This window comes from Poecilia mexicana, unplaced genomic scaffold (genome assembly GCF_051168715.1).
Source record: "Poecilia mexicana isolate PSO_F unplaced genomic scaffold, ASM5116871v1 scaffold_20, whole genome shotgun sequence".
Taxonomy (NCBI): Eukaryota; Metazoa; Chordata; class Actinopteri; order Cyprinodontiformes; family Poeciliidae; genus Poecilia; species Poecilia mexicana.
In genome coordinates this window covers 22,967,214-22,986,674 of record NW_028263389.1, presented here as the reverse complement: position 1 = coordinate 22,986,674, position 19,461 = coordinate 22,967,214, and the positions used below count along the sequence as shown (strand labels likewise).

Genomic DNA, 19,461 nt, shown 5'->3' with positions numbered 1-19,461 from the left:
GAATATCATATTGATCGTCTTTTTTCCATGTTTTGATGCATTTTTAATGTTTAATGTATGTATTTTTCATTTTGTACTTTTTTTAACAGTGTAAACAATTTGAAAAAACCTTAAAATGCAAATAATTTCCATAAGTAGCCATGCTATCTCAGTGCATTGTGTTGGCATCAGATAGATATGTCAATGTCCTATGAGCTTAATCTACTTCTCCCATTGAGTTTGTGACCCAGAAACAACTGCTCACTCTTCATTAAATAGAACTGCATCCATGTGTCAGGTTACATTATCCACACACACACACACACACACGCACGCACACACACACACACACACACACACACACACACACACACACACACACACACACACACACACACACACACACACACACACACACACACACACACACAGATCTTGAGTGTGCAATCAGAGTGTTTATTACTCATCTCCCAATGATCAGCTGCCTGCTGCATTTGCCCTTCAACGCCAGCTTAACTTAGATTTTCCATCCGTCTCCATCCCTCCATCCCTCCATCTCTGCATTGGTTGGGTGTAAACATGGTCTCAGTTTTAAACTGTCAACTAAACCAGCATGTCTCCAAGCACTTCTCCATCACCAGGCAGGGCATCGGGTTGAGAGTTAGAATCTCTAAATATTGGGTTTGTTTATTTTTAGGGGCAGTAGATCACAAGCTGTTCTGGTTAATAGTAGGTTAGGGTCTACATGCTAACTCGTTTGTTGCTAGTGACTGTAACGCACAGGAGAGCAGGACGGATCGATCTAGATAACAGTACTACCATGGGATTGATATTAGTGTGTAACAGAGTTAAAAATGCACTTTATTAAGTAACAAATTTACACCATTATTTACTTAAAATGAGTGAATTTTATCTTTCAAACTTTCATTTTGAAGTTCCGGATTTTGTGGCCTTTCTTACTTGTGTGTTCGTGACTTCCTCTCCTTCACATCTGGTACTTTCTCAGCAATTCCTTTGTCAATATGTCCTCTTTTCATATAAACCAGACAGAAGATCTTGTATCCTCCCTGAAAAGGCAAACATGCTAAATTATTTTTAACCAAAACTGTTGATGTGCAAAAGTTGATAATTGTAGTGAACTTTTCTGTAACGTCCCCCATGGAGGTGTGAGGCACATGGGTAGAATGCACTGCTGTGGGGTAAAAACCAATGGTGGCCAGCATTGTGCTGTGTTGTCCTACTTAACCTGTTCAGTTTCTGTAGTGGACTCTGATGTTAAAGTTCACTTTAACATCACAGACCTAATTGTGTCAGCTGGATTTGTGCTCAGGTTTTTATTGTGCTTATTTTCAGCTCCAGTAACACGGTCCCTCAGCTCATTGTGCTTTTATTGTCTTCTTTCCATTATCTAATTTTGCTCAGTGCGCCTGTCACTCTAAAGGGCTTTTCTCCAACTTGATGTTGTCTTCAAGGTACAAATTGAACCCTGCTCATGAGATGTGCAGCGGAGCAGCCACATTAATAATTTGTAGCTAATATCTCTTGTCCTTGCAGCAATATAAACATGCTTTTCCTCAGTGTCTCACCTTTTCCGATTCATCGTCCTCTGCCTCTGTTCTTCCCTCTTCTCTCTCTCGCTCAGTCACTCCGTCCATCTTTCCTCCTGTCTCTCTTGCTCCCAGAAAAGCTCTGAATGGAAGAGTGTTTTTTTTTTTATGTTAGCATTCTGGGCCAAAAGGCAGGACTGTTGTGTATGTGTGCTGTGATACTCAAATATTAAAGAATCCCTCACTGGTTTGGTGGACTTCAAGGTGTTCATCTATTTAAATGCTAAATCTCTGCTCTGCCACGGGGGATGTTTGAAGAATCATTGAGAGCTCAAGCCATGGCTCAGATTTTAACACTAGTGGAGCCACCCTGGACGTGTCAGAAGCACAGCGTGTTCTCCAGAGATCACACTGGTGGCACAGTGATGGATGAACAGCTTCCATGTTAAACTTTTAATCAATAGATTTAATTTGCTTTTGATGTTTGAAAAGGACATTATTTACACACCCACAACAATATGATACAAAAGGGCAGTTTTAATGTCCCTTTTAGTGGCGAGACCCAATTGAAATTATCGAGTTATTACAGGGTTTGTAATTAATAATTAATCACATTTTAATCATGCCATATATTGACAAAATAAGTTACATTCCCAATTCAAGAAGCCTTTTTGTTGCTAAATTATTGACACATGAGCTTAACAAAAATATTTTTGTTTTTAATCCATTATTTAGGTTCTCCAACTAACACATTGGTGCAAAGTGTTATTGTTTGCAGCCGTGTTTCCTGTAAGCCCTGATCATTCATGGAACTTCTTTAGAAATGTGGACTCTGACATTAGTGTTGGGCTGAGATGGCACAGTTACTTTGAAAAAGTAACTTTAATCAGGTTACTGATTACTCCTTGGAAAAGTAACTTAGATTATTGACTACTTGATTTGGAAAGTAACTAAGTTACATTAAAAGTAACTTTTTTAAGTTACTTTCAGCAGCTGTTAACAACAACGCTCTGCCACCTGTGAAAATTACATTGATCTTTGCCAAAACTTAATTGCAAGCTATTTTATAATAGTAACATCCACAATGTGTCTCCACTTATGAGGTTGAACTGAAGGGGAGATTGTTTAATGGTTACAACAGAACAAAAAAGTTTGTAATTTGTGTGTCCCACTATTGTCTGGAAAAATCTAAGAAGGATTTTAAAGGCCTGCGACTCATTAAATTTACAAGCAACTTTAGAAACAAAACAAGCCCAAAGCTGTTTAAAATAATCGGACTTGGTGACAGAACCTCAAAATAGTTCCTGTTTTACTAGCAACGAAATTTGCATCTCCCTCCATTGTTTACGTTTCTGTCGCTGCTGATACTGTCGCATAGAAACAGCGGTGGCTCCCCAAGATGCGTAGAGAAAATAAAATAAAATTACAATAGAAAATAGTAACGCAAAGTGATTTTGTGAAGTAACTGTAGTCTGACTACTGGATTTGAAATAGCAACGCGTTAGATTACTCATTACTGAAAAAAGTGGTACAACAGCAGTAACACGTTACTTTGCAATGTGTTACTGACGTCACTGGTGTTGGGGACGGCTGTGCTGCTGCTACATGTTTAGCATTGAGATGCTGTAATTAGCTCTGAGAGGCTAGCTCCTTTTAGCACAACTTGGACACAGCAGTAGTGTTTTCCAACATTTCATCAGATCAGTTTTTTGAAACAAAAATGAACCCCAAAGAGAAGCGCCTTCATCATCCATCACTGTTGTTTCTGGATGTTGCTTGTGCGTCAGACTTATGGGTATACCAGAAACACACAAATATAAAGGTTCTGGCTGAAACCTGTGTATGTAAAAAAAAAATGAATGTAATTAATTATGTTAAAATTTTCAACGTGTGATTCAATGTGAAATTAAAGCGTTAAAGTCCTGTCTCCTAGTCCTTTTCAACCTGTTGTCTATTGCCCCTTTTCCACCGGCTCTACTCGGCCGGCTCGGCTCGCTTTAAATGCGTTTCCACCAGCCCTTTTCAACGGGGCTGGCCCTGCTTTTCAGGGTCCTGCTTCAGAGCAGGGCCAGCCGGGCCGGCCCTGGTTTGGTAGGTGACGCAAGCTTCGCTGCTGTTCACTGATTGGCTGAGGGCGTGGACAAGACGGAGCAGCGGAGAGAGAAGAAAAATGAAGGCGCAACGTTTGAAACTCGCTGCAACACGGAAGTGATGGAAGATACAAACGTTAACTAAAAAAAGATGCCGGCTTTTTTCTTTGTTTGGATTTCAATATTCAGCGGCATCTCGATGGAGCCGTGAGGAATGAGTCGTTTTTGTCAGTAGTGGAGCGAATGTACAGCCTCGTTAGCCTCTTCGGAGCGACGGAGCCCCACGGTGAACACCGACCAGACGCAGCTGACGCCGCTGCTGCTCTCCAGCCAGGTGAGCAGTTTGGAGATATATCTGTCTGGTTTTTACTACATTTAAGGCTGCATACATACAGTCATGGAAGACATTTAAAACACAAAGTCTGCTGTATTTTTATTGCTCAAACACAACATGCGCATTTTCTGAAGACACTCGGTTGCACATTACAGTTATAAATAACTCAATATTGTACAGCATTTTACCTCCCTTGTTTCTTATCTTTGTGTGAATCTACGTGCTTCGATTGTTTCTCATTTTGCTGTTGCATCTGAGTTTCCCCCGTTGTGAGATAATAAAACATATTTTATTACATCCTATTATTGTAAAATGGCTAGATATCAGTTCTCTAATCAAATTATGAATTAGTAATTGTAGAATGAACAATAAACCTGAAGAAAACGATGGTGGTATTTTATCCATGGCTGTATGCATGCATAGGTCAGAAACTTACAAGTAATTACATTTTGTCTTTAATTTACACTATTCCAGTTATTTATAGTTCTGTATGGTTGGATGGAAAAATAAAGTGTTTGCATGTATTGTTGTTGCACAACACCTCCCCCCCCCCTTCTCTCTCTCTACTTCCTCTTCTGAGAGGAGGGAGATGTTGCTACCAGCTCTCCGTCTAACGGGTGAATTGAGTTTCCTAAATCTGCCGAGATTTACCCTACCCAGAACTGAAGTAAACTCTGTTTAAGCTGGGTGCGAGAAAGACTAGCCTGGTTTCTAATGACCTTCATCCAGATGTCCCACCCTTTTTCACCCTGTGAATTAGCCAGATAGAGCAGCCCGGAATCAGCTAGTTTCACAGAGCACACCTGTTAACGGTCGCTCTTTCTCTTATTACAACTTGCACTTGTTATTGAACCAGGTTAGTTTTAGTGACTCGGGCGAGTCCCAAGGGTGTTGTTTTAGTTTTGGCTAAAAGCAACCTATAAAACATTTTCCACTTTCTCCTCCCAGAATCAAACTTCATAGCTATTTTACAACCATCAAAGAACTTTAAGGTGACTCATTAACTGAATGTCCACAACATCTTTTAGATTTTCTTGATGCTAATTATTTTATTAGTAAGGCAGTTTTGCAAGGGTCAGTACAGCTTAAATCAGTAGCAGAAATAATCAAATAAGTAAAATCAATAATCTAGCCTATCTTTCCCTAATGCTGACACTGTGAACTAAAAAAGATAAACTTTGAAAGAGACGGATGGTGTTTGGCATTTTGAACCCCAGAACTGGCCTGATGATGAAAAAGGTGTTGCAGCAGCAGGAGGCTCCCAGTACAGGAAGAGTACCGAGTCAGAGCGGCAGATCTCGGGCCTCAGGGTGACTTCCTCATGCACGTAGTGGTCCTCTCCTTCTTGTCTTGCAGCTCTGTAGCTCCTTTCTCCTCGTCTCACGATCTTTCTGGTCCATGGAGATGTAGAAGAGCTGGTCTCATGGAAGGAACACACCAGTTCTTCCTCTTTGCCATTGTTCTTTATCTTTGTCTTTATCTTCATCTTTGCCTTGGTCTTTGTCTTTGGCTTTGTCTTTGGGGTCTCGAACCCAGCTGAGAAAAGTGCAATTTGAAGCCACATGTTGCAGGGCTAACGGGTTGGTCCCCATGTGCAGAACAGTCTTCGGCTCTGTGGCTCCGGCTCTTCTTCAGCTGCAGAGTTCTTTGTCCATCTCGATCTTGGCTCGAAGCTGCCTGAAGGATCCAACCAAAGACTCCTCTTTGCACTCACCTTATATAGGACATACCCACCCTTTTGGTGCATTTGCATTGGCTAGCTTTGTCTCATTGGCTGACTGCTTGGACCGATAATCTCATATTCATCACCATCTTTGGACATGACCTGATGTCTGTACCAGTGTCCCAGGTTGCTCAACAGTCCTCTTGTGTCTAACCTTCTCTTAGGAAAGTTGAAGTTTAGCAATAAGGCGTTGGACACCTCCGCTCTCCCATCAGTTCCTCTTTCCACCTGACCTTTCACCTACCATCTACCTCCAACACAACATCAGTGACCTTTAGTTACAGTTACACACTTTACACCATTTCCAGTTCAATGTCAAAATCACATTTATAACCTTTTAGTTTCTCTGATTTAGCATTCACTTATAATATTATAATAACCATTACTTATTAGTTACTCTTATAATCATGATGTGAGTTATTACAGACATTTCTGAAAAGAAACCAAGAATAATTCATTATTCTAATCATTTGACACCATGTTACAGTTACTTGTTTCACCTTTAAGTACTTCCATAAGTGTAAGAGTAAGTGTTAAATATTCTTATAATCAAACCAACATCAACCAATATTAATTATCGGCTTAATCATAAGTTATCATTATTAATTTAAGTATTTTACTCTGGGTTTTATCCAATTACTCAAAATGTTTAGATTTTATTCTTTAAACCTTTAATGCCCAAAATGAGCAGTCTGAACTATTTTAATCACTGCAGGCTGGAAACTTCCTCTTTTTCCAGGAAACCTGCTTTTCCTGTTTCATAACTTTCCTTCTGTCAGACTATGATTTTTTATGATTAAATAGAAAAAAGTACAATTAAAGCAGGACACAATAACAACACACACAACCAGATTAATTTTATTACCGTCTGACTCTACTGTTGGGTCTTGATGTCACCTGTATAATCAGTTTTAAAGATAACTTTATTTATTGTTATTATTAAACTAAAATCTCCAGCATGGGGAAGTGGGATGAGCTCGACTTTTCTCGACAGTATATATAAAGTAACATGTCTGTTTAAATTAGGGCTGTTGTAAACGAATATTTTAGTAATCGAGTAATCTATCGATTATTCTTACGATTAATCGAGTAATCGGATAAAAAAAATTATAAAATGAAATATTGGTAAATCTGGCATAATACCGGTGTTACTATCAGATATCAATATCAGTCCAATTTTTCATATTTGGGCATCCCTAACAGTTGCTTTTTTGTAGTTTAGAAAACTAACCTGTAACAATAATAGCTCACTTTCTAAGTTAACCAGAAGAAAAGTTATAGAAAAATCTGAAATTATATTGAATTTAATAACAAAGAGGCAGGCTCACAAATATGCTTATAAAAAATGTCTACAATCCAGCTTTTAGTTTATGTATTCATCTTCAGTGAGTTTAATAGATTAATTAAACTCACCTTGCCACCTAACCTGTCACGCTTTGGGTTTGAAAATACGGGAAATGCCGCCTGGAGTGGGAGGAGAGGGCGAATGAACGAACGTAAGATGGAGGGGAGGAAATAGACCAGCGGACTGACGAACCGTTAGACCGGGGGACGAACACGGGGGGAAGCAATACGGGATATTTACGACACCTTCACTGGTCACACTCAGAAACTCATCTACCAGCCATGTACGATGCGCTCCGCCACCCGTTTCTTCAGACCGGGATATGAAATTTATTGTGCGGTTCGTCGGTAAAGCTACATTTACACGGTAAGCATCAGCTACTCAGCCGCCCGCCCTGTTCAGGCTATCCGCTCACCTCAGCGCTCTTCCCGCCGTTCGCTTTCAACCAGCAGCCCCGGAGGAGAAATGCTGCCGTACTCCAGGCATTCCCCCAGTCATGTTAAGGATGCTTATTGGTTCCCCAAAAACGATAAAAAGTCGGGCATTATCATCAATCAATAAAATCCCCACGGGCCAATCTTGAAGATTGGACTTTATGCCGCTGAGACTTAGCTTTTGTCAACAACTCAGAGGCGGAAGTGAGAGCTCCGCGCAACGGAAATGAAGTCCCGGCCGGAACACGGTGCGCTAACTAATAAAACATAAATTAACGAAGCTTCGAGGCAGGTAAATTTTCCTCGAGGAATTTTAGTAATCGAGGTACTCGAATCATTCGAGGAATCGTTTCAGCCCTAGTTTAAATAATTCCTTATGTGTATGTAACTTCCACATTAGTAACTGTTATTTATCTACATTTATGTGCCATAAGCTATAACATCTAATTACTTTTCCCAGGGAGCAGAAGGAGAGCAACATGGCTGACATGATGGAGAACGATGAGGAGAACCATCAGAACAGGATCTCCTTCAGGAGGAAGCAGCTACCAGCAGATATGGCAGAGCTCCATGGAGAATTGAGACGAACAGAAAAATAAAAGTTGTTGTGTCTCAGTGAACAAAGTCTCTATTTCTGCTCACTCCACACATTATTGTATATACTGTAGTTTATATGGCATCAAACTCCTAATACAATCCTCCCAAAATGTGAGGAGCTTTAGCCAGAGTGAAAATAACATTATATTACATAAATATTTCATTGAACTTAACATTGTAGATTACCAATGAAGCCATCCGAAACTGAATACGTTATTCAGCAAACCAAACATTTTGACATTATTATCAGAGTTTCTATTAACAAGAACCCAAATCATGTTAGTTTCTAGTTTATACATCATCATTCTATCCACTCACTGTTTATCTGTCTTCCTGCAGAATCTTCAATGTAAGAAAGGGAGAAAATGTTTCCAAAACCTGTAACCTTAATTAGTGATAAATAAGACTGAGTTTAAACTTTAAATTCTTAGTGTCCAAAATGTGAAAACATGGAACTAGAACCAGTCAGATTGGAAGGAATATGGTTTTATTTGTTCTCAGTATACCTTGGACATCAGGTGAATCATAATTAAACGTATTGAGAAGTTAAAAACAACAGACACATTTTTTTATCAGAAATGTTTCATTAGCATATTGAGCTCATGTGATTCCTGCTCCAGAAAGGTGAAGGTCTCTGGACATCCTGAAGGTAAACACCGACCAGCAGTCAGGAAGACGGACACTGATGAGATCCTACAACCCAAAGGCTGCACGAAGAACCACGGTGGTCTGCGGCGGCAGTTTACCAACATGAAAACACATTGAAATATATTATGAATTAATTCTGATATTTGTAAGTTATTTGCAACACCCTGACTGACATTAGCTCATGTATATTCGGCACTATTACAAGTTTTATCGTAGTTTAATACAAAAATCATCGTTAGCTCACCTGAACCGTCTGAGCCACCTGCTTTCCTCCCACTGTCACATTTTCTTTAAGTCTCAGAAAAATCTCAATCAGGTTATAAAAAAATAGCTCAGCTCTCTCTTCTTCTTTTGTATCAGAAAAACAACAACTCGCATTAGGTCGCATGTAACGAAGCACAGCACGTAGCTCCTGGAGGCGGGGCGCTACACCCCCCCGCCACCAGGAGGCGGTACCCTGCAACAGAGCCAAGTGGGCCGGTGGAAACGCGGTCACTCCGAAACAGAGCCGAGCCGAGCCGGGTTGTTGAGTAAAGCCAGTGGAAAAGGGGCATTACTGAACAGGTTGTTGCTAGGTAACCAAAGAGTGAGTGAGTTAGTTGACGCCACCAATCTTGCTTAGTGCGCCATGAGAGGTCGAGCAGCTAAAACCTTTTCTCTTCCTACATATCCCAGAATGCTGTGCGGTTCTGGATCAGAGTTCAGCTAATGTTCTCTATATTGAATATTATGTCAGATGTATTCTCTATTGATATTGATCATGTGTCTATCACTCTATATATTGTTCTTTTTAGATATAGACAGTTTTCTCAAAATTATTCATATACCCAGGAAATTCAGAGGTAAAATTGTTAGTTTGTTTCTGATGCCAAAACATTGTGAAAGAAGTTTTAATTATTGAAAAAATATGACTGTATTTACATTTTAATAGAAAATATCAAAATAAGCACCTTAACCCCCCGTCCACACGCACTCACACACCTACACACACACACGCACACACACACACACACACTGATTGATTAGTGTAAGAATATCAATGAAATGTTTCTCCTTTTGGTAATTTGTCTTTTGTGATAAGTTTTCCACAAAGGTGATGAGTCATTAGAGTCAGTGCATTTTAAAGAAAAAGAGACTTTACAACTTTACCTCTGCTACATAATGTCTGTATTTCTTGTCATGCTGCTCCACTCAGTCTGAAAGCCGCAAAATGATCCCAATAGACAGAGATGGAGTGAAAAACAAAACCAGACAGAGAAACATGAAAGCATGATCTTCAGCTGTTTGTTTCCTCATTTTGTTGCAGTGCCTCCTGTCACCACAGATATTGTCCAGCCCTTCTCTGCAGTAATAACTTTCTGTAAGGTTTAGTCTCCAAAAGGCAGTTCCACTTCCACTGTGCTGCTCTCATCACTTCCTGGTGCTCTGTGGCCCCGTCAAACACATGGGGACACCTGTCTCATTTACCATCAGACAGATTTCTTCAAGTACAACCATTCATCTAGTTAAGTCTAGATGCACTTGTCCCTGATAATAAAAAATAACAACACAGCGATCTGTCCGGGGAAATGTAATTTAATTAAATGATCTACTGTAGTCCTCAGTTCTTTCCCCCCATTATTATAGTCCCGGCACAAATCACTGGGATGAGACAAGAGAATCTTAACATGAGCCAGTAGACGCAGACACTGCCAACTGTGACTGTGTGTTTTGGAGTCAGAATGCACTTAAGTGAGAAGTCCTTAGACAAGACACGAACTGAGGTTTTTACAAGTACTAACAATATGAGAGTATACATTTATCCCTTTCAGAGAATCAGGTTAGATCAGGTGTTTTAATAATCGGATGGCGTCAACCTGCCATGACTTTGCATAACAAAAATGTCTTTTTCTTTCATCGCCTCACTTTTTCCTGACAGAGGGATTCGAATCGTGTTCCAGTTCTTTTAGTTCACATCAAGGAGACGAGAGGGGAGGCTGGTGGACATCCTGGTTATGATGCTGCCATTATTAGAGATGTTGCCATTTATAATGTAACGTTATTTTTATTCCTGGATGGATGCTTTATGAAGGTATAGAGAATTAGATTGTCATAGTGGAGTTAATAATTTTAAAGCCAGTTTTCCACACTACTCAAGGCAACACCCAGTTTTGTGTGTCATACAGATAGAAGATCTGATGCAAAGGTTGTTTGGAGACAAATTAATACCAGTGTGATAAAAGATCCAAAATAGAAGAAAAAAATGTTTCTGGTTCATGATAATAACTGGCAACGAGATTATTGGTGTGGATGAGAAACAATAAACAACAAATAAAGAATCTCAAGACGCACTACATGAACGTTGCCTTAAGGATTTATATGAGCCTAATTCACCCATTCAGAATATTTTTTATGCACTAGTATTAGCTTACATGTCAAACACTAAATCTGGGTGTCCGATTACATCCATAGCCACAGGCACAGAAAATAGAGCCAGTAAAATCTATGAACAATGGTTCTGCTAAAATAAAAAAAGGTTCTTCAGAACAGAGCAACACTCTACATCTAGATTTATTTCAAAAACTGCTTCTAATCACCGCTGCTCACATCACACTGATAAGGTTGGGACTGGATAACTTCCTAGTTTTCAATGTCATCCTAGCATGATATTGATAGTAATTGCCCACACACAGATTTAATCTTACGTTCTCTTGGGTTCATATAAAACATCTGCAGACCGACTCACTCCCGTCTCTGTTGCTAATTAGGGTACAGAGGTGTTTTTTCACCCATATCGACATACATGTATTTCACAGAACTGCAATGGGAACACATTTATCACATCACGAATCACGCGATAAACAGCAGGATGTTACTACTGATGAAAACGACAAAGAAGATGACAGGAAGTGGTAGGATGATGATGATTTGTTCTTGTTTTTTCGGACAAGGTCTAGTTGGTTCCACCAGAGCTGTCACAGCATCACAGCAACAGGGGTGTCAAACTCAATTGCACAGGGGCCAAAATTCAAAACACACTTTAGGTCGCGGGCCAAACAGAATAAACATTTATTGAAGACACTAAAACTAAATATTTTTTGAACATAAATATGAATAAAAACACAGAGGAATGTTCTGGAATAAATAAACTTTAAATAACTTGAAATATCTTGCTCTACATAAGTTAGAAATATGAACATGCTGCACAAGACGCCTGAAGAAATAAAGAAAAACAAAACCTGGAAATATAAACAAAATTTGTGCTTTTCAGCAATAACAAATAACGAATCAGCACATTCAGTTTTCTTTGCTCTTATGGCATTTTGTCAGAGCTGGATGCTTGTAATCTTTTTTTGGCAACTAGTTTGTCTATGTTTGGTGTGAGGTCCAGTGTTGTGGTATGAGGGGCCGTTTAGGACAAAATTTGCGTTTTGTCTCTCACACACTACCAAAAAGTCTCGCATATTCCAAAAAAGTAGCCTCGCATACTCAAAAAAATTACGTTTCGTCTCTCACACACTACCAGAAACTCTCGCACACTCCAAAAAAATAGCCACGCACACTCAAAAAATACTAAAATGTCACACACACACAAACGTTAACTTTCTCGCACACATACACTGCTACCAGCTCGCACACACACACAGACGTTTATCTCTCACATACACAAGACTAAAGTTGAACACACAGTACTAAGACTCGTTTTTTGAATGTGTGAGAGTTGTCACGGAAGAGGCGGGGCATAATTTTTGGATCAAACTGCGCATGCGTAGATCCTAAACCTTAAGTTTCGATTGTTGACTCACTGTATGTTCTATTACTTAGTATATTTGTGCTATATATATTTTAAATATATATAGAACGTTTAACTTTCTTGTAGATTAAATGTGCTATAGAAATAAATGAATTTGATTGATTGATTAAAAATAGCAAAATTGCTGTAGTACAATCTGTCCACTGGGTGGCAGCATTACAGGAATTATTAAGAGGTCTTGTGAGAAATTCTGTTCCCCCTGTGACGGGAGCGCGCATTGCAGAGACGCGGATCCGGTGAATATGACCATTTTCACGGCGCTTCTGATCGATTTCTCGGTAAAAACTACTCATATGATCATGTCAATGTGTAACTTTCAGTTTAATCGGCAGCTATCAAAATAAAAATACATACATAAATAAACGAGGTCCGGTGTGGAGGTCTTTTTTCGCTGTTTTGTGTTATTTTGAAAGTGAAGAAAATCGATCTTTTTTCAGCTTTTGTCTCGTAAGCCTGACAAATAAAAGTCAGTCAACAAACACAGGTTCCCAACACATAGTGTGCATTTATAATTTTTCATTTCTGATGAAGGAGGAAGGAGATTAATATACCTGCAAGATCTTTTACTTTGTTTTCAAAATATTTGCACTATGTTTGACATTTGTCCTTAACATAGTTTAATATAAGGTAGCTATTGAAAGATAGTTTCAATATATTTATATATATTTAAAAACACAAATATACTAAGTAATACAACATACAGTGAGTCAAAAATGGAAAATTATAGTTTAGGATCTACGCATGCGCAGTTTGATCCAAAAATTATGCCCCGCCTCTTCCGTGACAACTCTCACACATTCAAAAAACGAGTCTTAGTACTGTGTGTGTGTGTGTTCAACTTTAGTCTTGTGTATGTGAGAGATAAACGTCTGTGTGTGTGTGCGAGCTGTTAGTAGTGTATGTGAGCGAGAAAGTTAACGTTTGTGTGTGTGTGACATTTTAGTATTTTTTGAGTGTGCGTGGCTATTTTTTTGGAGTGTGCGAGAGTTTCTGGTAGTGTGTGAGAGACGAAACGTAATTTTTGGAGTGTGCGAGAGTTTCTGGTAGTGTGTGAGAGACAAAACGTAAATTTTGTCCTAAACGGCCCCTCATATTGTGGAGATTCTCAGGATGGACTGCAGGTGCTCATCAGTCAGACGACTCCTGTGTGCAGTTTTGTTAGTCTTCATCACTGAGACCTAGAGGTGTGCCGATCGATCGGTCACCGATCATAATCGGGCCGATTTTCGTGAAAAAGTGCATGATCGGTGATCAGCGATCATTGGCTCTTGTTGCCAATACCGATCATCTCATTTCGCAGCCTGCCTGTGCAGCTGGTCTCCTCTTTCCTTCACTCTGCGCAAACGCGCAGCAACAAATCCTAAGCGATGTGGAACTATAACGCACTGAGTGAATGGGGAAGTTTGCGTGTTGTGGGGAAAATTGAAGCAGGTCAAAACTACGGTGGCCCTGAGGTGCAAAACACTACAACATTAACGAAGCACAATTACAAATTACAAAATCACTACAACATTAACAAAAACACAACAACATTAACAAAAACACAACAACATTAAGAAAAACACAACGACATTAACGAAAACACAACGACATTAACAAAAACACAACGACATTAACAAAAACACAACGACATTAAGAAAACGGAAAAGGTAGGTCCCAGCGGAGACGTAAGAAATCGCTGATTGGACTACAGCTCGTTTTACTTCTGAACCGGAAGTTTTTCTGGAGACCCTTTTCACAGTGATGTCAGACAATGGGCGCCATAACTCGAAGAGATGTATCTTTACTTCTGGTGTGATTTTGCCTCGGGAAACCTGACTGAAAAATTCACAGATACTCATTATCTTAAGGATATACTAAAAGGTAAGGTTAATTACAACAGCATTTACGTGTTAGCCGTTATTACTCATTGTCAATCCACCATTCTCTAACTGTATATATAATAAACAGCCTCCGATCGGAGAATAAACCAGCTAGCAGCAGCTTTAGCCACAGTTAGGAAACATATACACGCCTGCCTGTCAGTGCTGTGTTGTTACGTTTCACTAAAATCACTGACATCTTCCAACAGTTGTTTAGAAAAGCATTTTAAATATTGACTTAAGCGCTATCTGCCAAATAATTTACATATTCTGATGTGATTCATAATTTCTCATATTGTTTTGTTCATCTTTCTCAACAGTAGCCTACCTAGCCTACCATATCTGGGATGGTCTTGTTCCTCTGTCCATGGCAGGTTCAGTCAATCAGCTGTGGGACATCTGCTGCCTAACATCAAACTATCATGGGCCTCTTGATTTAAAAGGAGAAACCAGTACAGAGCCTCCCTGCTCCTGCAAGTCACACTTCTTGGATGAACACTCAATACTGCAGCTGTTAGAAATGAAATCTTTGTATATCTATCCTTTAATTAATATCAATATGTATCTATTAATAAATTGACGTTGTGTAGAGTTCTGTAAAAACTAGTGTAAATAGCTTCTCTTGAGTAATCTACATATGTGCAACTTTTACATTTAAATTGCTTTTTTTGTAAATCTTACACATCTGGCAACGAAGTATGTGGAGGAGAGGAAATGAGAAAGGAGAGGAGCTTATTAAAGCTGCCATTGTGGAACAAAGACATAAGGTTTGTGACCGTTTCTTGCAAACATTAAACACTGTACATGGATTCATATATATAAATAGATATATATATATATATATATATATACATACTGCAGCAGAACCCTCAAGCTCCCAGGGCTCAGAGGATGAAAGAGACCACCTGCGGAGGGTGAGAAGGGAATTTTTTATATATATATATATATATATATATATATATATATATATATATATATATATATATATATATATATATATATATATATATATATATATATATATATATATATATATAACATTACACAAACATAATTATCACAGTTAACAATTTAAGTCATTGATAGAGAAAATTTATTTACAAACGGTATATTTTTATTTTAACAGTATGTACTCAGGGTTTACAACTTAAGAAGACATCCATGTAGGATCCTTGGCGGGTGCCAGTCTGCAGAGAACTGGTGCCAGTCTGCAGTGAACTGCAGTGAACTGGTGCCAGTCTGCAGTGAACTGGTGGATGACAGAGCCAATGGTAAACTGTAGTGAGCAGTTTGAAGCAGAAGTCCCACCATGTGATCCACAGGGTTTTCCTAGCTGAGCACAAACTTCATGCACTTCGTTTCCACAGGCACCACAGCAGAATCAAGTGTAACCTGTTAAAAGGGATATAAAGGTGTTATTCCTATATTATCAATTTTCTACTGCCAAGTCTACAACCGCAGGAAAACAAAGTAAAAGAAATTTATCCTTCTAATCATAACCTTTGATAAATATTCATTGGAGAAATGTGAAGTTAATGAGCTAATATATATTGTTATGGCCACTCTTGCATCATAATAAAGTCCAAAAAAAATGCAAGAGTAGTCTTTTAGGAGGTTTTCAACTCACTCAAAGAAAAAATGAAAAGCACTCGCAGAGACTTGTCCTGTTTGAAAGGGGTTTCTTTTACTTATAAAAGTAACAAAAAATAATGTCTGAGTTGACTTCAAATATAAACGTTAATTTGTGGTACAAAAACCTTTTCACTCCTCACTCCTCCACCAAACAATCAGATCAACCCCAGCAGCTGCTTCTGCCTGTTAATCACTGCAGGAGGCTGACTGACAAGGAAGAGGGTCTAAGCAAAAATAAATACATAAATAAATATACAATAGATCTATCATTCACATAACCTAGATCTGCGAAAATTAATTTCGCAAAAAATAAATTAATCTAATGGTTAATAGGCTCCAACATATGCGAGTAGAGCTCATCACATTCCTCCAATGAAACTTTAATATCTATCTATCTTCCTACTCGTGTCTCTATCTTAGCAAGAGTTTGACTTCTCAGTTTAGCATAACTGTCAGGTTTTGGACTTGAGACTACAGGTAATGTCGCTACTGAGAGGGTGGTGAAACTAGCGTATGACATGAGGAGGGTGACGATAATGCATTTTACGTGACAGGCGGCAACCCCAGTCTATACTATAAAAATCTGATTAAGATTAGAGCCTAAATACGTTCTATTTCCAAAACAGAAAGGCTACGTAATGTTAGCCAGCTAACAAATTACTATTGCTAAGTAATTCCCAGTAAGTCAATATTTAAAATGCTTTTCTAAACAACTGTTGGAAAATGTCAGTGATTTTAGTGAAACGTAACAACACAGCACTGACAGGCAGGCGTGTATATGTTTCCTAACTGTGGCTAAAGCTGCTGCTAGCTGGTTTATTCTCCGATCGGAGGCTGTTTATTATATATACAGTTAGAGAATGGTGGATTGACAATGAGTAATAACGGCTAACACGTAAATGCTGTTGTAATTAACCTTACCTTTTAGTATATCCTTAAGATAATGAGTATCCGTGAATTTTTCAGTCAGGTTTCCCGAGGCAAAATCACACCAGAAGTAAAGATACATCTCTTCGAGTTATGGCGCCCATTGTCTGACATCACTGTGAAAAGGGTCTCCAGAAAAACTTCCGGTTCAGAAGTAAAACGAGCTGTAGTCCAATCAGCGATTCCTTAGGTCTCCACTGGGACCTACCTTTTCCGTTTTCTTAATGTCGTTGTGTTTTCGTTAATGTTGTTGTGTTTTTGTTAATGTCGTTGTGTTTTCGTTAATGTCGTTGTGTTTTTCTTAATGTCGTTGTGTTTTGGTTAATGTCGTTGTGTTTTGGTTAATGTCGTTGTGTTTTGGTTAATGTCGTTGTGTTTTTGTTAATGTCGTTGTGTTTTTGTTAATGTCGTTGTGTTTTGGTTAATGTCGTTGTGTTTTTGTTAATGTCGTTGTGTTTTGGTTAATGTCGTTGTGTTTTTGTTAATGTTGTAGTGATTTTGTAATTTGTAATTGTGCTTCGTTAATGTTGTAGTGTTTTGCACCTCAGGGCCACCGTACAAAACGCATCAACACAACGAAGCTAATATGGCATAAAAACAATGCCATACTGGACGGAGTTTGGCTACATCGAGGCTCACTGCAGTAAAAAAGACATACGGAGGATCAGACAGCAGGTAAAGCAGCGCACAGCTACAAACACCCGGATTAGCATGACGGTCAGAAAGCTAAACAAATAACCCGCAAAATTATTTAAGTCTTCGAGCTGCGATGTCAGACGCTGGTTCTGCTCTCCTGTTGAACCGCTGCTACGCTACAGGTAGTAATATTTGACAGACGGAGCTTCGCTTCTGCTCCACCTGGTAGTGAAAAATAAATTTTACATACGTATTAAAACTTTCGCTGTCCTAACATGAGACAGATAATCTCTAAAAAAAATAATCGATCTCCTCCCTGATCTGCATAATTACTCCGCTCAGTCAGAAACAGCCAATCAGAGCTAGCAGTAATCAGCTAGCCGCCATGCTATCAGGAAGTTTTCATTCAGTAACTCTGGATTGTTTATTGTAATGGATCCTGTTTTTGCCTTTGAATGTTAAGTTTTATACTTGAATTTTTTTGGCAATGTTGAGAGGTTTTATTTTGACTCTTTGTATTATTTAGTCTCTTCAGAGCCTTCATATGTTATCAGTCTGTTAAAGATAGTATTATCAATAGCAGTACAATTTGCACAAAGCCTGTTTTGTTTTGTTTTTTTCTTGGAAAAAGTAATAAAAACAAGTTTTTGTCTAAATTAAGGTGAATTCATGGTTCCTTTTTCCACATAATGTAACCTGTAGTGTTTTTGATAAAAAAATAATAATAACAATTATGTGATCGGTATTGGTGATCAGTATCGGTGATCGGCCCTCATGGGTGATCGGTATCGGTATCGGGAGGAGAAAACCTGATCGGCACATCTCTACTGAGAACAGCTTCTCACACAGACATGTGCTACCAAACATGCAAAAGGTTTGAGGCGCATGTAGCCGGAGCTGGGGCATTGCTGCGGGAATGAAGTGAATAAACTCTGCAGGCCCTGCAGAGTCGTACTTTGCCTTTAGTGTCCCATTACAGTGCAGCTCAATCAGCTCCATCTGAATCTCCACAGGTGCAGTTTCCACGTCGGCGGCAAATGGGTTGCGAATCAATTATAATTTTTTATAGTTTGTTCTTCTAAGTCACCAAAGTGCCCTGCGAACTCCATGCGCTCAGTTTATCAGCAAAGTGCGTATTTGGAAACACCATTGTGCCGACTTGTTTCAGCATTACTTGTCAACAGGGAAAGTGAGGCAAGTTGCACTGGTGCATTTTTGTCTCCCATAAAAGCAGCTTCACTTGAAATACCTTCACTGCATCATTCGTGTCAGTGATCATGTGGTCACGTCCCTGGAGGTTTAAGGCGTTCAGATGAGCTGTTATGTCAGCCAGAAACGCCAACTCACATTTACACTTTTCACCTCGCAAAACGGTCGAGTGTTTTCCTTTACTGTCCATGAACTGACAGATTTCATTGCCGAGCTCAAAAACTCTGTTGAGAACTTTTCCCCGACTTAACCAACGAACCTCTGTGTGATAAGGAACGTCGGCAAACTCTGAATCTGTCTCCCGTAGAAAGGACTGAAATTAGTGATGTAAACATTTACTTCAAATAAAGTTTACAGTTTGCGTTACAGTTCTCATTACATGGTCCATCTTCAGGACTTTGCTTCCTGGTGTATGATGCAGTGATATGCTGTTAACTCACCAGTACAGTTCTCCTCCTGCATCTTTACTTGCATTCTTCCCACTAGTCCACTTCTTTCACCGCACATAGCTGGTGCTCCATCAGTTTTAAGTCCAATAAGTTTGTTCCAGGGCAGTTTCATGTCGGTTACACTTTGACATACGTTTTCAAAAATGTCCTTTCCGGTCGTTGTCCCACGCATGGATTTAATGTCCAATATTTCCTCTGTGACGTGCAAATCAGATGAAGATGGCTGTGCAGTCAGTCATGCCAGTACTTTCATGTA

At 39.1% G+C, this 19,461-nt stretch overlaps 3 long non-coding RNA genes across 3 annotated transcripts; 2 read left to right on the top strand and 1 right to left on the bottom strand.

Moving 5' to 3' along the window:
* The first annotated feature begins 3,532 nt into the window (after nucleotides 1-3,532).
* On the top strand, nucleotides 3,533-8,076 carry LOC106903823 (uncharacterized). Its single transcript, XR_015761714.1, has 2 exons — nucleotides 3,533-3,950; nucleotides 7,913-8,076. It is a non-coding gene; the product is annotated as an uncharacterized LOC106903823 (long non-coding RNA).
* A 6,270-nt stretch (nucleotides 8,077-14,346) lies between these two features.
* On the top strand, nucleotides 14,347-15,832 carry LOC148153482 (uncharacterized). The gene is made up of 3 exons (XR_015761692.1): nucleotides 14,347-15,119; nucleotides 15,214-15,266; nucleotides 15,479-15,832. It is a non-coding gene; the product is annotated as an uncharacterized LOC148153482 (long non-coding RNA).
* LOC148153481 (uncharacterized) lies at nucleotides 15,429-17,460 on the bottom strand. The gene is made up of 2 exons (XR_015761693.1): nucleotides 16,906-17,460; nucleotides 15,429-15,744 (listed from the first exon to the last, which is right to left on the bottom strand). It is a non-coding gene; the product is annotated as an uncharacterized LOC148153481 (long non-coding RNA).
* Between the last annotated feature and the right edge of the window lie 2,001 nt (nucleotides 17,461-19,461).